The sequence below is a fragment of the Macaca thibetana genome, chromosome 13 (assembly GCF_024542745.1).
Source record: "Macaca thibetana thibetana isolate TM-01 chromosome 13, ASM2454274v1, whole genome shotgun sequence".
Classification (NCBI taxonomy): domain Eukaryota; kingdom Metazoa; phylum Chordata; class Mammalia; order Primates; family Cercopithecidae; genus Macaca; species Macaca thibetana.
In genome coordinates this window covers 103,933,401-103,953,789 of record NC_065590.1, presented here as the reverse complement: position 1 = coordinate 103,953,789, position 20,389 = coordinate 103,933,401, and the positions used below count along the sequence as shown (strand labels likewise).

The window sequence follows — 20,389 nt, the reverse complement described above, 5'->3', positions numbered from 1 at the left end:
AAAGCAAGCATGGTGCCTCTCAGCTGTTTCTAACTAACTCTGGCGAACAACCGCCATCTACACCACCTGGCTTCTTAAAGGAGCTTCCAAACATTTTAACCATCACACAAATCAAAACACAGGCAGAGCAGTCTCCTCCACAGTGACCCTCCTTGCTTAATTAAACCACATCTAACAAGTGATCCGGACAGGTGGTGGTGTGCTGCTTCCCCGAACGTGTGCCACGAAATCCCGTCCACAGAGCGAGCTCGCGCGAAGCAGACTCACTCCTCAGGCTCCTGGGGCTGGATCCTTCAGCTGCCAAGGCACATAGTGCCTACGAGCCATGTCACCCAAGGGAATGGCAACAGTCAGCGGGAAGGCGGCACCCTGAAGGCAGGCACAGGGCACTTTAAATTATCCACAGATTTCAACTGCAAACGCGATCCTTCTGTCAAAGTTAAGAGATGATTAATAATTTGTATCTGTGTACTCGGCAGAGTGGTGGCCAAAATAATGATAATGATACCTTGGCTTTATAGCCTTTCTTTCCTCCGAAGGGTTTGAAATTGTCCACATTGCTTCAATTTATCTTCTGACGTTGCTGTGGAAAGCAAAAAGTAACATTGGCAGGTCAGACTAATACACCCCCATTTGACAGGCGGTTTAACCAAAATAGGAGCCGGAAAATGACTCATCAGAAGACTGACATTTCACTCAGCAGTCCAACCAGGGAGAGATTCAAATCGCCCATCGAAGATGGTATTTGTTAGGGTAATCAACTCTAGCTACCATAACAAACATTTCAGCGACTCAACCCAATGAGAACCCACTAGCTGCTCGTGTTACAGTCTGATGTGGGCCAGGCAGCCATCATGGGGCTATCTCCTTCATGCAGTGACTCAGGGGTCCAGGGCTTCTCTGGCCTGTGGGCCTCTAGAGCATCCACTGAGCTCCGTTGGTCGTGTCCCGCAGATGTGCAGACCACAGTAGGAAGGGAGCACAGACCACAGCAGAAAGGTTGCACAGGGTCCTCAGGCAGGGCCTGAAAGGGTTGCAACTCATTGCTATGCTCACTTCTGGCCAGAACTCAATCACGTGGCCATGACTGACTGCAAAACAGGCTTGGAAACAACGTGGAATGTGCAAGAATATATACTGGGAGTCTCTGGAACGAGACAGCACATCTACTTTCGTGCCTCCATATTTGGAGTACCAACTCCATCAACCTTCCTCAGGAGGAATGCCAAAGGAGAAGAATACATTTAAAATACATTATGCTGGCTGGGCACGTTGGCTCATGCCTCTAATCCCAGCACTTTGGGCAGCCAAGGATCCCTTAAGCTCAGGAGTTTGAGATCAGCCTAGGAAACATGGTGAAACCCCATCTCAACAACAACAACAACAACAACAAAACACAAAAATCAGCCAGCCATAGTGGCTCACACCTTTAATTTTTGCACATTGAGAGGCTGAGGAGGGAGGATCAATTAAGCCCAGGGGTTCAAGAGCAGCCTGGGCAACATGGCAAAACCTCGTTGCTACCAAAAAATACAAAATGTAGCCTGGTGTAGTGATGTACACCTGTAATCCCAGCTATCTGGAAGCTGAGGTGAGAGGACTGAGCCTGGGAGTTCGAGGCTGCAGTGAGCTGTAATCACTCCACTGCCCTCCAGCCTGAGTGACAGAGAGAGATCCTGTCTCAAAAAGAAAAAAAAAAACCAATGAAACAAAATAAAAACGTATAAATACAATACCTCACACCAGCTAACACACTACCTCAAAGTAGTGCAAAAAAAGAAACCAATATCCGCTATGTCTAAAGAAAATCTACTTACCATCTCGAGTCACTTGCTCTCTCCCTTCCCTGTCTCTTTCCTAAAAAGGAAAATAAATCTCTCTGGTCCTGGTCAAGATGCAGTAAGTCCACTACAGGCTCTCTCCCACCAACTATAACAAAAAACTCTGACAGCGTACAAAAAGCTAGCACCTGAGGACTCCAAAAAGTGGGCAACAGCAGGCAGATTGGAACAGGAAGTTGGAACTTGACAGGTGACCAGTAGGCATGAAGTTATTGAATTCTTTCTCCTTATCTCTCAGCTTTGTCCTGAAGGCAGCCAGAGCCTCAGCACTTCTCAGCAGTGTGGAAATACCTTCAAGAGAATCCCTTTCTTTTTGACCAGAGGACAGAAAAAGAGGACCAGAGGGAGCTAGCTGGGGCGTCAATGTCCTTTCTCTGTGTCCTCTCCTGGCCCTGCTCCAAGGCCACCCCATCCTGAAACTACGTCAGTGACAGGGGTGTTGTCACTAAAACACCAGAAAAACCTCATCCCTCTGGCTGGGGGAACTGAGAAAATGGGCCTCTGTGTTCCAAAAGTATTGGGGGACCCACTAATTTTTTTCTTTTTTCTCTTGCCACTTTGCCCTGACAACCACCCTAGTCAGGCGAAACTGCAATACAGTTTCTCACATGGCTGAGAAACCAGAGCTTTCTAGCCAAGGACTGTGGAAGGTGCCCCCATGATCCTGAGTGTACTGGGGAATTCCCGGGGGCAGACAGTTTGAGAAGAAGTCCCCCTAATACTGTGTGTGAGCCACCATGAACCCTAGGCTTACCTCTAGGCTGTGCATGCACAGAGCACAGAGGCAGAGTGGGTTGGTCAGCTCAGGCGACCATGACAAAATACCATAGACTGAGTGATTTAAACCACAGGAGCTTATTTTTTCACAGTCCTGGAGGCTGGAAGAATGAGATCAAGGTGCCAGAGGGTCTAGTTCTGGGAAGGACCCTCTTTCAGGCTTACAGATGACCACATTCTCAGTGTCCTCAATCAGAGAGAACTCCCTGGTCTTTCCTATAAGGGCACTAATCCCATCATGAAGACCTCGCCCTTGTGACCTCATCTGAACCTGATTACCTCCTTAAATAGCCCCACCTCTCAATACCATCACACTGGGGGCAGGGCTTCAATGTATAAATTTGAAGGACACAATTCAATCATGGCACATAGAACAAAGGCTTTTAAAACTGAACTGATGCTAAAATCACTTCCCACAGAAGGTGAGAAAGCATTTTCGCCTGAACTTAACGTTCTCTAGAAGATTTAAACACAGGTTTCTCAACTTACGCACTATTGACATTTTGGACAAGATAATTCCTTGTTGAAAGAGACTGTCCTGTGCCTTATCAGATGTTTAGCAGCACGTGGTCTCTATCCACTAAAAACCAGTAAGTAGTACCCCACAGTTGGAACAGTCAAAATTGTCTCCAGACATTCCCAAATGTTCTCTGTCAGGCAAAATCATCCCTGGTTGAAAACCATTGATTTAAACAAACTCAGCATCTCACAACATCATAGCCACTATGCCCAAGATATAATCCAAAATTACTCAGCATATTAAGAACTAGGAAAATCTGCCCAATTGTCAAGGTCTGATAACTCAAACACCCAGGACACATGCAACTTGGAGATGGCTCAGGTGTGTGAATTACCAAAGACTTTGGAGCAGCTAGTATAACCATGCTCCATGAGTAAAGGTGAACACTCTTGAAACAAAGAGAAAGACAGGTATTGCAGCAAAGAAATAGAAACCATAGAAGAAAAATGAAAATTTTAGAACTGAAAAAATAAAACAGAAGCAAAAAAAAAAAAAAATCACGAAGAGGCTTCAATTGTAGAATTAAGATAACAGGGTGGGGGGAGCCCAAAAACTTGAAGGTAGAAAGTATAAATTGTCCTATCTGAAGAACAGAGAAGGGGGAAAAAAGTGGCAGGGAGGTGGGGGTAGGGACGGAGAACATAGTCTCATAAACCTCTGGGACAATTTCAGCCTCCCAAAAAGAAAACTCAGAATGTAGAAGGTTTTACTGGCAAATTCTACAAACATTTAAGGGAGGAATAAAACTAGAAAACAGGAGAGGGAAGCCTGTACAACTCACTTGATGAGGCCAGCATTGCTCTGATGTCAAGAGTAGACAAAGATACCACAATAAAAGAAAAGAGACCACTATTCCTCATGAACAAAGACACAAAAATCCTCCACAAAATAATAGCAACTAAAATCCTCAATATTTAAGACAAATAGCAAATCAACACTATGGGACTTCAACTTCATGTAAGGCTGGTTAGCATTTGAAAATCAATCAGCATAATCCACCATGTTACCAGACTAAAGAAGAAAGCCTGATTATATCAATAAACACAGAAATGGCATTCAACAAAATTCAATACTGGTTCATGCTCATATACATAGGGATAGAAGGGAATTCCTCAACATGATATTGAGCATCTACAAAATACTAAAATTTGCCATCACACTTAGTGGTCAAAGATTGAAAAATTTATCCCCTCTGATCAGGAACAAAACAAGGATGTCATCTCCCACCACTCCTTTTCAACATGATACCAAGGTTCTGGCCACTGCAATACAGCAGCATACAGAAATGAAAGGCATATGGAATAGAAAGGAAGAAAAAAACTGTTTCTGGTTTGCATAAAACATAAATGTCCACCTGAAAAATTCCAAGTATCCTAGGAAAAAAGAAAGCTCCTAAAGTAAATAAATGAGTTTATCACATGTGGTATTAGTGAAAGGACAAACACATAGATCAATGGAACAAAACAGAGAGTCCAATAATCCCACACAAATATATAGTCAATTGATTTTTGACGAAGCTGCAAAGGCAATTCAAGAAATCATCTTTTCAACAAAAGATGCTGGACAATTGAAACGCATATGCAACAAAATGAGCCTCCCTAGAGCCTTCCATAGCTCATAAAATTAAGTCAAATGGATCACAGGTCTAAATGGAAAACGCAAAACTGTAAAGATCTTAAGTGAAAAATAGGAGAAAACTATTTAGACTTTGTGTGAGGCAATTAGGTTTTAGATATGACACCAAAAGCATGCTTGGTTCAAAAAATTAATAAAGTAGACCTCAGCAAAATTCAAAACTTTTGTTAACAAAAATTTTAAAACAAACTATAGACTAAAAGCAATTATTTACAAGTTACATATCTGCTGAAGAACTTATATCTAGAATATATGAAGCACTCTCAAACTCGACAGTTAGAAAACATGCAGTTTTTTAATTTCCGTTTTTATTTTAGATTCAGGAGGTGCATGTGCAGGTTTTTCCAACTGAGGCTTGGGCTTCTATTGATCCCATCCCCCAGACAGTAAACACGGTTTCCACTAGGAAGTTGTTCAGCCCTTGGCCCCCTCCCTCCCTCCTTTTAGAGTCCCCAGTATCTACTGTTCCCTCCTTATGCCCACGTGTACCCAAGATTTAGCTCCCACTTGTAAGTAAGAACATGCGGTATCTGGCTTTCCGATTCTGTGTCAATTCGCCGGGATAATGGCCTCCAGCTGCATCCATTGCTCAGCGGCCATAATTTCATTCTTCTTTACGGCTGTGTAGTATTCTGTGGTGATTATGGACCACAGTTTCTTTATCCAATCAACCGTCACCCAGTTTTTTTTTAAGGACAAAAATTTGAATAGATAATTCACCAGAGATGTATGGATAGAAAATACATACATGAAAAGAGACTCAACATGGCGTCATTAGAGAAATGCAAATGAAAACCACAATTAAATGCCTCTACATACCTACCAGCAAGGCAAACATTAAAATGACAGATCATATCACCGCTGGCAAGGGTGTGGGCATCTGTAATGCACCTCCCTGTTGGCGGGAATGGAGAATGCCATAACCTCCTCGGGAAACTGGCAGTTTCTTATCAAGTTCAGCAAACACTTACCACATGACTAGGGCTCTCCCGAGCAGGTGAGAGTAAAGCAAACTATGACCACGCACAAATCTGCATGAAATGTTTATAGCAGCCTTATTCATCCTCGTCCTCATCCTCACCCAAATACCCAGGCCCGGAGAACAGGTCACCTGTGGTGCATCCGTGCAAAGGAGCACTCATCAGCAACAAAGAAGGAACCGCGGACGCCTGCATCAGCGTGGAGGGATCTCAGATGCACCGTGTTTAGTAAAACATGTTTACTTTTGACCCCATTTACATGTTTGATCGTATTTTTACACGTATGGTTCCATTTACATGACCTTCTGGAAAAGGCAAATGGAGAGATGAAGACCAGCTCACAGGCTGTCGGTGGCTAAGGGGGAGGGAGGGGAGACTCAGCCGCATGGAACGGCTCAGGGGAGCCAGCCAGGGTGGATTCTGTGTCTCAATTGCGGTGGTGGCTGCTCCAGCATGCATTTGTCAAAAACTCATAGATTGGATACTAAAAAGAGTGGATGCACATTTTAAAACTCGGTATCTTTGCCTGGGCACAGCGGTTCATGTCTATAACCCAAGCACTTTGGGAGGCAGGCAGATCACTTGAGGCCTAGAGTTCAAAACCTGCCTGGCCAACATGACCAAAACCATCTCTATTAAAAATACAAAAATCAGCCGAACGTGGTGGCACACACTTGTAATCCCAGCTACCAGGCGGCTTGAGGCAGGAGAATTGCTGGAACCTGGGAGGCACAGGTTGTAGTGAGCCAAGATCGAGTCACCGCACTTTAGCCTAAGCAACAGAGCGAGACTCTATCTCAAAACAAACAAAAACCTGGATATCTTAAAAAAATAAATAAATGTGAAGATGTCTGCATGGAGGCAGCAGTAAGGTGGCTAAAAAAGTCTAGGAGTGGAAACCCGTGTGCTCAAGTGGCTGCAGCACAGCTCAGTGTTGGCCCAAAGTTCAAGACGAGGCAAGACAGGGAACAGGGAGGGTCTATGAAGGGATGGAGCAGTCGGAGAAAGGCCCTGAGGCAGAAAGCCCAGGTTATCAGCATGGCCAGAAGGACTATGAGGAAATGAGTTTGGTGGTTTGGGGAGTGGCCGACTAGATGTGTGGGTGAGCCTGACTCCAGCCTGGAACACGGAGCTGCCGGAGCGGGGCTGAGCCAGGCCAGAACACGGAGCCGCCGGCGCGGGGCTGAGCCAGGCTGGAACACGGAGCTGCCGGCGCGGGGCTGAGCCAGGCTGGAACACGGAGCCGCCGGCGCGGGGCTGAGCCAGGCCGGAACACGGAGCCGCCGGCGCGGGGTTGCAGGGTGCGGGGTTGCATGTCTTCTTTGACAGGGTCTCTGCACCTGCTCAAATGGACGCATTCTTTCTCCACCCCGACTTGGGTTTGTGGCCAGGGACGGGCAGCACAGGACCTCCACAGTCTGATTTTTTAAAAGTTTTTGTGGTGGCTGCAACCTAACAACGGAACAACAAGTCTTTAAAATATATTATCCACTGTACGTGTAGCTAACATCACCGGTGTTTTCTATCTGTGCTGTCAAAGATGGAACTGGACCAAGTGCCTGTCCCTGGATCTGATTTCCGTACTCACCCCTTCGGTAATCCCACCACCGTGTTGTGACTTAGCGCGCCAGCCTCAGCCCTCTGTGAAGGATCATTATAAGAACCAGCCATTTAGGCCAGGCGCAGTGGCTCACGCCTGTAATCCCAGCACTTTGGGAGGCCGAAGTGGGTGGATCACCTGAGGTCAGGAGATAGAGAACAGCCTGACCAACATGGTGAAACTCCGTCTCTACTAAAAATACAAAATTAGCCAGGCGTGGTGGCGGGCACCTGTAATCCCAGCTACTCAGGAGGCTGAGGCAGGAGGATAGTTTGAACCCTGGAGTCGGAGGTTGCAGGGAGCCAAGATCTCGCCATTGCACTCCAGCCTGGGCAACAAGAGCGAAATTCCATCGAAAAACCCCAACAACAACAACAGTCATTTAAACAGCATGTTCATCTCTTTTAGAAAAACCGGGGTTGAATATATGGTCTACTGTGTTGCTCTAAGTCATTACAGAACTTCATTCCGAGAACTGCATTTTAGTTCCAAGAATACGTTCATTTTTGCAAATGAATCTGTTTTGCTTTTGTGTTTTTATGTTTCCCTATGTTTTAATCTAATTAAAGACTAAATTTCTTGTCTGAAAGGTAAAAAGTATGTATCATTATTCCTCTAAACAAGTGAAGTGGGTCCTTATACAAAAAAACACAGACTCACCAGATAAGAGTAAAAGAAGAGAAAGCTTTAATGCACCTCCCAGCCATCCTGGGACCCAGACGGGGTCCCTCGCAGGGACGTGTGCCTTTCCAGGTGGATATGCAGGGCTGAGCTGCAGCAGGTGGGCTCTCAGCCCTCCGCCATGGCACCTCAGGAGAGGCCTGCCAGTTCTACTAGGGGAATTTAGCCAGGGAAAGGCAACCCTGCCTGAACCAGAGCATCCGCCAGGGCCTCAGAATGCCCCCTGGAGAGCCCCACCAGCCAGTTTTCTGCAGCTAACAGGCTGTGGTCAGGCAGGCAGGGGTCAGCCCGGACAGCACAAGCTGTTTACGGAACCTGCTAAATCAATGGCTAGAGGCCCAGACAGGACCCTGGTGAGCAAATCCAAGCTTCTGTGAAGCCACAAGTTGCATCATCCTGCCTCAGGTTGGATGGGCGTCGACTAATTTATGGAACATTAGAACATTCCAGAGAGCAAGGAGAGCTGTGTTAGAGTCACCCCAGGGGAGGGGAGGGCATGGTGACAGGTGTGAGGGAAAGTGTCTCAGTGCACAGCATCTGCAGACTATGACTTAGCACCAGAAGACACTCGTGCTGGGAACCCTGAACTCCTCACGCCCATTTGTGGATTCTCTTTTCTGCCCTTATTCCCGACAGCAGCATTGTCTGCTATGACTGATTTATGAGCCACCTCAAATGCCTGTATGTGGGACAGGAATACAAGAAAGAGAAGGGGAAGAGACAAAGAAAAAGAGAAAAGGAGTGACCTTAGCCCTCTCTACAAGCTCAGAATAACTAATGATTTACTTGGAGGAAAGACCAGCAAGACCAGAGAAGCAAGTAAATTAGGTGCAATTGGATGTTGGGGTAACCTAGCGTGCACCTGCCTTCCAGCTTAGAGGACTCGGGAGCTCCTGCAAGCAGGTGAGGTGACCCTCTACAACCCAATCAGCCAAGCCCTTCCCCAGATATCACCGACCCCAAGTGGCTGACTACACTCTTTTCTGTAAGATTTCCATAGATTTGAAGGCAGTGGTGGGAGCGTGGAATATGTAACCCCCTTATTAGAACCTCCAACTCATTTGAGGCTCATCACCTCTGAGTCATCCCACAACAAGGTTTCCAGAGGCTACCTTATGTCATTTTGTAAACAAAACCATGACTGGCCTCTGGGGGTATGAAGAGCCAGACAGAATGGCCTCAGATGAAAAGGAAAAGAGTATGGGCCTCATCAGTGCGTCTTGTGGTTCAGCCCACCTCTACTACTCACAGGTCTCACTTTAGAGAATGTTCATGTTATTTCGTCAAAGGCGAATCTCCTGACTTTATCACCCTTACCCTGTTAAATGACCAAGAACAACGTGAACTCTCAGCACCCTGGGGCACCGTGCTGATGATACGCACGCTGAAATGGAAGTTCAGACATCACGCATTTCAAGGAGAAGTAGACGCCAAGCCCCCTCAGCTAGGGCTGGCGGCAGGAGCGAGGGAGTAAGTGCCTCCACTTGATACAGCCTTGATCCTATGCGGTGCCAATCCCAACGTCCTCCAAGCACAATAGCTTAATTTATTGTTGTTGGCAGCTTAAGTGGACTGCAGCTTAATTTGTGGCACCAGGTCGGCTGAACTTCACTCTGTAATCTCCAGAGTTCCCTCCACATACTTAGGCTCCATTCCTGGGCTTGTTCCAAAGCAGCAAATTAGAATTCTCTTTCTTTTATAACAAGAAAAAATTAGTTTATACACAGAAGGAAAGAGAAATAAATTACAATCCTCTGTCTTCCTTACAGAAAGAGAAAGGGAAATATATTGATTTATATATGAAAATAGCTTCTATTATGGGAGGTATTGGTTTGTGATTGTTATTTTAAAGGGAAGTGTAGTCAGCCCTTTGGGGTCAGTGATGTCTGGGGAAGGGCTTGGCTGATTGGGTTGTAGAGGGTCACCTCGCCTGCCTGCAGGAGCTCCCAAGTCCTCTAGGCTGGAAGGCAGGTGCACGCTAGGTTACCCCAACATCCAACTGACCCCTGCCTGCCTGACCACAGCCTGTTAGCTGCAGAAGACTGGCGGCTGGTGGGGCTCTCCAGGGGGCATCCTGAGGCCCTGGTGGATGCTCTGGTTCAGGCAGGGTTGCCTTTTCCCTGGCTAAATTCCCCTGGTAGAACTGCACCTAATTGACTTGCTTCTCTGGAGTCTTGGCCACCACTCCCAACACCAGGTATCAGGGTTCTGCAGATGGGAGGGGGTGCTAGGATGAAATTCTGACTAGTGAAGATTTAACTCTGTCACATTTTAATGATCACAAGAGTAGCTGAGGCGTGTCTTCTTGGGAGATCAGGTCCAGGGGCTTTTAGGGTTCTTCCCTGACACCTATTTCTCCTTTTCACAAACCCACCCTTCGGGTCATCTCCCACTCCTTCCCCAGGACAAAAGCTGCCTCTCTCTCCGGTTCTACAGCCAGTCCATCCAGCCTAAACCGCTTTACCTGAAATTATTACAACAGCTTCCAAGCCAGTCTGTCCTTTCCAGGTAAACTCATATTTGTGTGCATGAAGTGCACCGTGTGCATGCAGGTACGCGGGGACCCCTGCTACAGTGCGCACACACGGGGACCCCTGCCACAGTGCGCACACACGGGGACCCCTGCCCTGCAGTGCACACACACGGGGACCCCTGCCCTGCAGTGCACACACACGGGGACCCCTGCCCTGCAGTGCACACACACGGGGACCCCTGCCCTGCAGTGCACACACACGGGGACCCCCTGCCAGGGTGCACACACACGGGGATCCCCTGCCAGGGTGCACACACACGGGGACCCCCTGCCACCGTGAATGCACACAGGGACCCCCTGCCACGGTAAACATACACGGGGACCCCCTGCCAGGGTGCACACACCAGGGACCCCTGCCAGGGTGCACACACCAGGGACCCCCTGCCAGGGTGCACACACACGGGGACCCCCTGCCCTGCAGTGCACACACACAGGGACCCCTGCCCTGCAGTGCACACACACGGGGACCCCTGCCCTGCAGTGCACACACACGGGGACCCCTGCCCTGCAGTGCACACACACGGGGACCCCCTGCGAGGGTGCACACACACGGGGATCCCCTGCCAGGGTGCACACACACGGGGATCCCCTGCCAGGGTGCACACACACGGGGACCCCCTGCCACGGTGGACACACACGGGGACCCCCTGCCACGGTAAACATACACGGGGACCCCCTGCCAGGGTGCACACACCAGGGACCCCTGCCAGGGTGCACACACATGGGGACCCCCTGCCCTGCAGTGCACACACGGGGACCCTCTGCCAGGGTGAACACACACGGGGACCCCCTGCCACGGTGAACACACACGGGGACCCCCTGCCAGGGTGCACACACCAGGGACCCCTGCCAGGGTGCACACACACGAGGATCCCCTGCCCTGCAATGCACACACACGGGGACCCCCTGCCACAGTGAACACACACGGGGACCCCCTGCCACGGTGAACACACACAGGGACCCCCTGCCCTGAAGTGCACACACACAGGAACCCCCTGCCACGGAGCACACACACGGGGACCTCTCTCCATCCTTTTTGCCACTTAGCTCCACCGCAGCTTGTCTGCCTGGCGTGGGGGACCATCACTCATCACTGTCTGACTCACATCCCATTCCTGTGTGAGTGTACCGTGGCAGGGGGTTCTCCTGTGTATGTTCCGTGGCAGGGGGTCCCTGTGTGTGTGCACCCTGGCAGGGGGTCCCTGGTGTGTGCACCCTGGCACCATTCCTCTGGCTGCATCTCATGAGTCCCCTCGGCTGAACCCCTATTTCTCATCCCAGCACGGGCCTGACTCACCTCAAGCTCCACCTTTCCCAGATCTTCAAAGCCATCATGTGCCTCTTTGCCAAACGTGGTCTTTCTCCCCTTCTAAAACCTGACATTTACCTGTCTGGATTCTATTGAAGATTAAATTGTGTGTTCACCAGAGCGTCCCTCATCTAGGTGTGAGCTCACTAAGACAGGCACGATGCCACATTCTAACCCAGTGCTGGGCACAGGCCAGGCCCCACACAAGGTCCACCCTTGCGGGACGTCTGCACATGTGCGAGCACAGCGTGGTGCCTGGGTGACTTGTCCCTTTGTCCCTGTATTTGGTTTCCTCAGCCAAACAGAAAGCACACAAGCTCCTCCTGCTCTCTCGGGCCCCGACGTGTGTGCCCCACAGAGTGGGCAGCCTACACGCTGGTTTCCTAGCTGGTGTCACCGGTGCTGCTATACCGCAGGCCCTCCATACATGCTTGTTGGTGTGAATGAGTGACTGCACTAACTCATCAACACCTCGACTAGGAAGAAAAAGGCTGAGATGAGAGTGAAGAAGGCTGAGACAGGAAGAGGCTTGGGTCTCACCGGGTGGATGTGAGAGGTATTTCACTAGCACAGCTTGAAGGGAAGGGCAGTGCCATCTGCACATACACACACTGGCCTGAGGCAGTCATTACGTGCACAAGGATGCGCCAGTGTGTGCAGCTACAAAGTGCAAGTCACAGCTCGCCCTCACAGGAGCAACGGAGTCCTAGTCGTTTTCAATCTGGAAATGCATTCTGCTTCTGTGACAGGTGGGGCCATTACACACCCTACTTCATAAGAACCCAATCAGAGTTGTTTTTATGACACACAATATAAAAGGCTCCCGGTGGCTGTTCTGCAAGGGTTACTGGCAGGAAAGACCAGTAGCAAGTTCGGGGTAATTACAGCCCTCATCAGGTGAGCCTGGACATTACCCGGAATCAGTCCTCGCACCTGCAAGGGGCTCTGTGCTTTCTGAAGGGCCTCTGCACCGTGCATTGTAGTCATGGTAATGGAAGTAGGAGTAAGAGTGATAATAACACTATCGTTGTGGTAATAACTGTAAAAGTGGCCGCCATTCCTTGAGGTTCTGCACTGGGCCAAGCACTAGTTCCATAAATTATAGCATTAAGCCTGAGAACATCCTCATTGAAATGAATTAGATGCTATTATCCCCACTTAACAAATGCAGGTACCAAAGCACAAGGAAAGTAAGTCACTGCCACCCTGGCCCCACAATGAGTGGCAGATGTGAAATACAAGCCCAGGCCTGTCTGACTCCAGATTCCAGGTCTTCAGGCCTCACTCAACAAGCAGCACTTGGTTCTCATGTTGACACTGGTTGGTTCCCACAGCAAACATCATCCTCCCAGTACCCACGAGGAAACACTCAGAGAAGCCACAAAACGCAGAGATGGAGAATTTGACACCCTCCCAATGCTCCTGTCCCCTAATCCAGTCCTTCTCCTTCGTGTGCTCCCCTCTTGCTGTGAGCCCTGAATGGATTCGCCCCTAGAGAGGACCCCACCAAAGGACATGTCTTAAGGATAAGGAGGAATGTCTAAAATAAGGATTTTGCAAAAAGTCAAGTGGATGTTGAAGGGAAGTGAGGGGCATCCTATCTTTAAAGGCTGGTCTGCAGGTGACGTTAGCCACTGGCTGGGGAGACAGCCACAGGGGAATGGCTAGGATGACCTTGACAGGACGGAAGGGGGCTCGGAAGCGCCTGGAGGAGCCCAGCTGTCCAAGCTGCCAGCCAAGCCATCCCAGGAGCCTGCAGATTGCGTCCCTGTGACTTCAGGAGGTGTTATAATTGGCCGGCTCCAACCACAGCGAGCTCACTTGACTGCTTTACGGCCCTTGGAACAGATCGCATCCTGTATGGCAATACATCAGTCTTGAACCACAACATGCCCTTTGTCCTATTGAATTTTTAAGCACTTTAAATCCCTTCCCTTAATAAGACTACCCAAGAAGCCAAAGTTTAAACAAAGGAGTAACTCACCTTAATCTTCCCTCAGTTTAATCACGCGCAACATCTTGCATATTTCAAAAGGAACACACATTAGCAGTTTCCAATCCATGACGGCATGAAGGTCACACGGGATCTGTTCCCTCAGCAGGACGAAGAACTTCGCTTGGCTGTTGTGAAGACAAAGTGTTCTATTCGCTACAGATGCCCCAAGAGGGTCTCTGCAGCTCCCCCTTGCGAGGGTCTGGACTGACTGTAGAGGCACGAAGGTCTGGAGACCCTTCGCTCTTCTCAGGCTTGTGCGTGGCACTTAGGGCTCTGATCCTGATTGTGCAGGAGACGGGGGCCACAAGCACCAGCCCTCTGAACATTCCTGACGCTGCCGGGCCATTGCCTCTGCCTCAGGTGGGGCCCAAGACAGCTGGAAAGAGGAGCACAACCCCCGCCCCACGTCCAGCTGCCTCTCAAGGGGGAATTTGGGTCCCTGAGCTCGGATTCTGCACCCGCGATGCGGATGGGCCTTTCCTGATGTCCCACCTCCGTTGTTTCACGTGAATGGACTAAGCTGTGGGCCCTTCCAAGCAGGACAGTGTGTTTTACTTGCTTTCTATCCTGAGTACCTCGCAGAGCATCCGAAGCCCAGTACATGTTTGCTGAATGAATGGCCTCAAATACTACTTTACCACGACTCCATCGGACAGATCATACACCACTCTGCTCTAAACACCTGGAGAGGTCAAGCTTTAAGAGTAAGTCTAATGGTTGCCATTTTATTGTTTCATAGTCTCCTCTTAACATTTTTAAATTACTTTGCATAAGATACAGACCATTTATGGAATTTGATTTTTTTATTCACTTATTAGTAACATCTAAGTGAAGGCTATGGCCCAGGCCCCATGCTTCATGCAGATAATTCAAAAATAAGCACGAATCGCATTGCCCTCTCACCATTTTTGGTTTCTGACCTCTGAATATCAGCCCAGAAATCAGATAGTTGCTTTAAATTAAACATATTAAAAATGAAGTAGAAATCCAAATCCAGAATGAATCCAGGCACAATGACACACACAGTCCTGCAAACATCGTGCTAAACGTCAACACACAAGAGGCAGCCGAGCCCTGCCTTTCAGCCCCGGCCTTCAATCCTGGCTCCGAGCTCATTTGCTCTGCAACCCCAGGACTGCAGGTGCTTCCCGGGGCCTCTGATCTCTGGTGGGATGTGATAGGGCCGAGCACATAGTCATAACCACAATGGCCCACGAGTCCTGGTTACAGAGGGTCATTCCCAGGAGGAATTTTGTGGGGGCAGTGGGCAGCACAGGTGGGCTCCGCACAGGGAAGGTGCGCGGGGCGTGCACCAGGAAGTCGGGAATGAACCAGGCCCTGCCGTGTGGCTGCAGACTCCAAGAGCTGTCAGTTCTTGGGCACTCGGGCGCCCCCGCGTCATGTGGCCAGCTTGGGTCTGCAGTGCTGTCCGCACACTGCCCGGCTGTTCATCGCAGCGCACTGATCTGCACGGTCCCTGCTCTGCAGCTGCATGCTGGAGGCAAGTGGGGAAGCAGGGAGCCCCACCCACCCACCGGGGCTCTATCCGCAGGGCAGTCCAGGCTGGTCTGTTCCCTCTGCAGTGTCTGGGCTCCCTCCTGCCCCACATCACCACACTCTCCTCGTGGGTGTCTGGAGGGCACCGTGCAGATCCACAGAGGACGGCTAGATTGCCTGCTGTCACAGGCAGCTGACCAGCACCACAATCACGCCCGGCCAGGAGGTCACTCTGTCACCCTGCCTGGCGAGGCCGAGACAAGCTGCAGAGGCCACAGAACACAGCTTTCCAGGGAGGCTGCAGGGTGCTGCTCAGCGTGATGTCCGGACCGCTGATGGCCGTGGCAGGGCTCCTCCTCATTCCAAGGGCATCTGCCACATGCCTTTGACAAGGACACTGAGGCAGACACTTTTGTGCAATTCACCTGCCTGCCCGGCAGGCTGAGTCCACTTTCTGTCATGCTTAGAAGGGTTCAGAGCAGAACACGGCCCAGGGAAGACCTGAGGTGTGACGCTCCGGTGAGCTGGGGAGGCACGAACACACAAGGGCTTCTGGAAATGGAGGGAAGGGACCAGTGCCTGAACATCGGTCATACGCCAGGCACCTTATGTGCATCTCGCCATAGATCCTGCACCTTCAGGAGGAGGGCATTAATGCCATTTCTTTACAGATGAGGACACTGCTGCCCAGAAGAAGGGTCATTGCCCCAAGTAGTGAAGTGGCCCAACCATGATTCCAACTCAGGACCGCTGCCTGCGAAACTCACGTGACCCCATTCCGCTAAATGATGCCACAAACAAAGTCAAACAAAATTAAAGCGGGTGCCAGGCACAGTGGCTCATGCCTGTAATCCTAGCACTCTAGGAGGCCGAGGCTGGTGAATCACTTGAGGTCAGGAGTTTGAGACCAGCCATCTCTACTAAAAATACGAAAATTAGCTGGGCGTGGTGGTGCATGCAGGTAATCCCAGCTACTCGCGAGGCTGAGGCATGAGAATCGCTTGAACCTGGGAGGTGGAGGTTGCAGTGAGCCCAGATTGCACCACTGCACTCCAGCTTGGGTGACAGAGGGAGACTCTGTCTCAAAAACAGACAAACAAAAAATGGGGAAGATTAAAGATGCAGAATCACCAAAGACACTCACGTGAGGTGCTCCCAGGGTGGGGAAGCAGGACACCGGCTGTGTGGAGCATTCCGGAAGTGTCGCTGGAGTCTGGCCTGACTCCAGCTGGAGGGTCAGGCAGCGGCCTGGGGCTCTGTCCGTGAGCTTAGGAGCCCCATGCGACGAGCTCTCCTCTGCACTCGAATTTGTCGAGGGCCACTCCGCAGTGGTCTCTGATTAAAAATTAAACAAAATGAACTTCTCCCACGGCCAACTGCACTTTCTCCTGTGTATAAATACATGAGCACAAGCCGCCGGCTGAAGACAAAACAAAGTTGCTTTTGGCCGTGCCCGTGAGCCAGCCTCCCGTGAGGGCTGAGGGGTCCCCAGGCCTTGAGAGGGTCCCTCAGGGCAGCAGCGGCAGCGGAATCGCCCTCGATAGCAGTCGCCTGATCACTCTGCAGCTCTGCTGGCTGCTGGAGCCAGTTTCTGTGGCCTGCTCACCAGAACAAAGGAAACCTGTGGATGGGCCCTGGGTCACAGTCACCGTGTGGACAGGACTCTGTGGCCTCCAGTGGCCCTCGGGGTGCAGCTCCTGCCCTGTCCTCACTAACCCTGACTCCCAGCATTCTTCCCAGGGAGCCCACAGACAGAACTGGCTCTGCCCTGGGAAGAGGACGGGGCCTGATGGGCCTGAACACCTGGTCCTGGGGCACAGGAACCGCCCAGACCTGAAAGAGTCTGGCCGTCACAGGTCAGCTTCCCTGCGTTGTACACGAAGGCCCAGAGGGGAGAAGGGACTTGATCCGTGTCTCCTGGCTGGAAAGTGGTGGACAGAGAGCAGGGCAGGAGCATCCGTCTATTGCTGTGTGTAACACACATGGCCCAGGCTGCTCCTGGCCACGGGACTTCTTCCCTCCCCAAGTGCCATTTTCCTGCAGCACAGATCAGGGCTCGCTGTGCGACGGGTCAGTGGCCGGGTGCACGTGTTCGCGAAGCATTCACGCAATGCCCGAGTGCGTGTCAGAGTCGTCTCTGTGGTGAGAGAAACACCTGGGCCACAGTCCTTGTCCTGAGCTACTTAGAAAACACGTCTTGGATTAACTCCTCAGAATAAAGATTCCCAACTAGTGAAACTGCGCAGAATGCGCTACTAACGCAGACGCTCCTTTCACACCTGCTTTGACCCCCCTCTGGCTCACACTGACTGGCTCGGCCGCAGGCCTTTGCTGGTGGGTTCTGAGGCGAGAGCAGAAGGGGTCTGAGCCCTACGAGCTCACGGTCTAGTGAGAAGGTGAGTTGTGGCCCGAAGCTACGATAAAGGCAGGCACCAGGGTCCGCCACGTGGGACCAGCGGCCCTAAGGATTCTCTGCCCTTTTCGAGCTGGATGTCAGGAGCCATGCCCTGTGACGGAGGCCTCGGGTGCAAGCAAATCCACACCTACGCAAATGCAAATGGCCGTTTCCACCTAAGACACAATGTCAACTTCAGACATGTGTCCAGGACTGAGTCGGCGTCTCTGTGGCTGAGATACCTGAAGAGAGAGAAGCTGGTGGCCGTATTAGTAGGAAATCCTGTGGTTTGTTGGAGGAGAAGTTGATGCTGACAGATCTTTTCATATTTTCCCGGCCTCTGGTATGTGGCCCGTGAACGGCTTCTCCTGGGGGTACCCTTGATGGCTTCATCAGTGAGGGCCCTCAGCTCTCCCCTCAACTGCCACACAAGCACAATTTCAACGGCACCAAAATGACAACAGAAAGGCAGTTCCGACATCACCATTTTCCATAGGCTTATTAAGCAGTAAGACACAACAGGGCATGAATTATTATGCAATAACTCATGCCTAGAAGCCATTTCAGACACAAAAGTTGAAGGATTCATCATTATCATATATTCAGTTCTATTTTTCTTTTTCATGCTATAAAAAAAAAATCATGTCTAAATCTCCTAAAACCATCATAGTTACATCAAAAAGTGGATTGGGCTATCAACTCCGACAGTTTAAAATAAACCAGCAGCTGAGCAGGAAAACCTCTTGAATGCTTTCCTCTGGGTTTAGAGTCTGTTACTGGTGATGATGATAAAGACCCTGCTACTTATTCCAAAAAAAAAAAAAAAAAGGCAGAAAAAGAAGGTGCCCAGTGGAAAGGCCTGTGGGGCCGGGTGAGTCCCCTCGGGCACGGGCTGCCTGAAGACCCTGCTGGTCTGTGGGTGCCACATCAGGAGGGTGGGAGGGCACACAGCAGTCTGAGGTCTGTCATGTGATGGCGCCGCTGGAGGGCCCCAGCTGTGGGCCCTGAACCATGCGGCTCCAGGGGGTTGGCCAGGCTGGTTCATCAGCAAGTGTGACCACACTCCGACTCTGTGCGGGGCGCTATGCCAGACCCTGAGGACCCAGCAACGGACAGAGGCCCCCAGGCCTCCCTTTGTGGGGCTGACATGCTAGATAAGGAGTGCTGAGGAGAAGCCTGCAGACGTGCATCTCAAAGACCCCCAGGAGGCAGGTGGACCCTACCAGAAGCACCCTCGAGGGCTGCGCCCTGACCAGTCCCGCCGCACACCACAGCCCTCATTCCCCACCCTCTCTTGCTGCCAGGTGGGAGCGGGAGAGGGCAGGGTTTCCCCCAGGAGAGACCTCTGGGAGCAGCTCAGGGTTCTGTGGCCGCCCATTCCTGGGAAGCTAAGGGTGGCCCCGGGGCCACTGGTAGGCCGCCCTGAGAGCCCCCTTTTCCCTCGCCGGGGGCAGAGGCGGCCTCAGAACCAGCAGGGCTGGCTCTTCCTCCACGTGCAGGCCCAGCGCACAGCCTATAAAATCCAGACCACAGTCTTGCTGCTGCAGTCGCACTGCTCAGACACCCGTGCCCTCCCGTGCCCACCCAGCTCCATGCCTGGCTGGTGCCCCCACCCCTCCAGGATTCAGGGGAGCCATCCTCTCTTCACTGCCCACCCGTGCTGGCGGATGCCTCATGCTGGCTGCATGGTTCTGTCCCGGGCTGGCCTCTGTGAGCTTAGAGGTTATTGGCAATGCATTTCCTCCCTGTCCCAGGCCTAGAGGCAGGGTGCGTGTTTGCTGGAGGGGCTCCCCAGACCTCCCATCTGGCATGGAGGGACTGAGTGGGTGGGTGCTGTGCCCACAGAGAGAGGGTGAGAGCTGCTCACTGCACACTCCGCCACTGCCCGACGCAGCTGGCTGGGTGGGCAGACGCTGGGCCATGATCTCACGGCCCCTGTCAACAACAGCTGGAGCTGGAACACGCTCCCTGCTGAAGGTGGAACAGGGGCCCTGGCAGCCAGTGGCCACTCCAAGGATGTCTATGCAGTGGAAGAACCAGAACCTGACTCAGGAACGGGAGAGGGAAGAGGTGAACCCGAACCCACAGTGAGCCGCGAGGCCTCAGGAGGGCGCCACCTGCCGAACCTGTGCTTCCTGTATTTGCAGGAATTGTATTTGACGCTGCTGTCAAAAGCAAAACATTCTTAAAAACCCTTTGTAATCTGCAAAGTGTCCATCGTTCAGAAAGACATCGTTATGCTTTCCTCTTAATGAATTTACAGAAATAGGTGAAGACGACCAACTTACACCAAGAGTGAAGCTCTGGGGCTGATGCCTGATGTCCCGGGGGCCACCTAACTGGGTCCTGGGGCCATGCCTGCTCTGCCCCTTCCTGCTCTCCCTTTCCACCTCCACACTTCTCAGAGCAACCTCCAGAGTCTGACTTACACTGAGGGATTGGGCTCCCGCCCTTCCTGACATAGGGGACACTGAGCTCACTATTCCAGCACCGACATGGGGACGCTCACTATTCCAGCACCAACATGAGGCACCGACACGGGGACACTCACTATTCCAGCACTGACGCGGGGACGCTCACTATTCCAGCGTTCCCAACATAGAACACTCCCATTCCAGTATTCTC

General features: G+C 51.2%; 1 protein-coding gene across 6 annotated transcripts in view; it reads left to right on the top strand.

Moving 5' to 3' along the window:
• Nucleotides 1–20,389, top strand: part of RPS7 (ribosomal protein S7) — an 838,959-nt gene that overhangs the window by 417,422 nt on the left and 401,148 nt on the right. Inside the window, exon 1 of one of the 6 annotated variants that reach the window (XM_050754086.1) lies at nucleotides 11,734–11,739. The exons of 4 other annotated variants lie outside the window; for them this stretch is intronic. The gene's annotated coding sequence lies outside the window, so the exon portion shown is untranslated. Of the gene's footprint in view, nucleotides 1–11,733; nucleotides 11,740–11,762; nucleotides 11,769–20,389 lie in introns of those variants that run through there. One more of the 6 variants, XM_050754085.1, reaches the window with a different exon arrangement.